A 1,466-nucleotide genomic window follows, 5' to 3' on the forward strand; every position below is an offset into this window, starting at 1 on the left:
CCCTTCCTTCTTAGCCAATAGGAACAGTCCAGCTCAGCCTAACTGGATATAAAAGGCCCAGCCCGACTCTCCCTGCGGCTGCTCCCACTCTCCAGAGGACAGCCCGCTGTTCCTTTGCCTGCCTAATACACTTTGGTTGAGTCCCTGTCTCCTGGTGTGTTTCTTTTGTGCTCAGGCCTCGATTTTTTCCTTTTATTGGTGCCGTGACTCGGATGGGCTTCCCTGCCTCCAGTGGGACCCCATCTGCCTCTCTGCCCATGGCCCTGAGCCCACACCAGTGACAACTCTCAACCCGACCTTGCTTCCCGATCGCCACCAGCACATCCAACACCGATCTCCAATTTGATGAGTTATCCCTTATTGGTGCCTTTGGTTGGTGCCAGCCTTTTATCTCTCAGGTGGACACTTGGCTTGATTGTGCGGGAGTTCCCCCTTCTCCTCTACCGCTGCAGGGTTCCGGGAAACCAGGTTTCTCTCCTGCCCTTGTGGCACTTCAAAAGCCCCGGCGCCGGGTGCCCAAAAGCTGTCGGACCCACTGGGGTCCCCTCAATCATCGGAAACCAGTGATGACTGTTTTCAGTGATCCTAGGCTTCTCAGTTCCTCAGCCGAAGTGGGGATGCCCCTTCGGTTCTGGTAACTGTCCCTTATAGGTGCTAGTTGCACCATCTACGTCCCTTATGGGGGCTGCTCCCTCTCTCTCAGCCGACTCTCCCCTGAAGTGCTTGTTACGACATCTACATACACTAGGCTTAACTCCAGATTTATATATTTATTTATTTATTTATTTTGTGACTGGTAAGGGGATCGTAACCCTTGGCTTGGTGTCGCCCGCACCGCGCACACCGGCCATCCCTATATAGGATCCAAACCCGCGGAGGGAGCGCCACTGTGCTCCCAGCGCCTCACTCTCCCGAGTGAGCCACAGGGTCGGCCCTTAACTCCAGATTTAAAACACAAACAGCTTATTCGACTTTCCACTCAGGAATGGCCAAATTATCGTTTAGATAACCAAAACAAGTGGCCCCCTTTTGGGTCTCTCAACCCCAACATCTTGCGGGATCTATATAATTTCTGCGAGCAATCAGGAAAATGGGCCAAAATTCCTTATACCCAAGCCTTTCTTATCAGCCACAGGCAACTATAACACCAGATGAACAAGCGTTGATCCCAATTTTACCTTTTCATCTGCTTCTTTTCTTCCCTCCATTTTTACAGCCATTGTTAGGCTCTTAGTCCTTTTTACTTTCGTTTTGGAACCAGACTTTCTCACTCAAACCACACAGACTCCATCTGCTCCCAAAACCCCTGAATCCTTCCCCTCTTCGCCTCTGTCCGAAGCCCCTGAAAACCTGGCCAGCCCGCTGGCTCGGGGGCCAGCAACTCTTTCTCCCCCTCTCGCCCCTTTTTCCTGTACCCTCTGTCTTCCGGGTTCTTAGCTCAGTTGTGGCTGCTCCACTCCTGGCAC

The sequence above is a fragment of the Galeopterus variegatus genome, unplaced genomic scaffold, assembly GCF_000696425.1.
Source record: "Galeopterus variegatus unplaced genomic scaffold, G_variegatus-3.0.2 Scaffold269, whole genome shotgun sequence".
Classification (NCBI taxonomy): domain Eukaryota; kingdom Metazoa; phylum Chordata; class Mammalia; order Dermoptera; family Cynocephalidae; genus Galeopterus; species Galeopterus variegatus.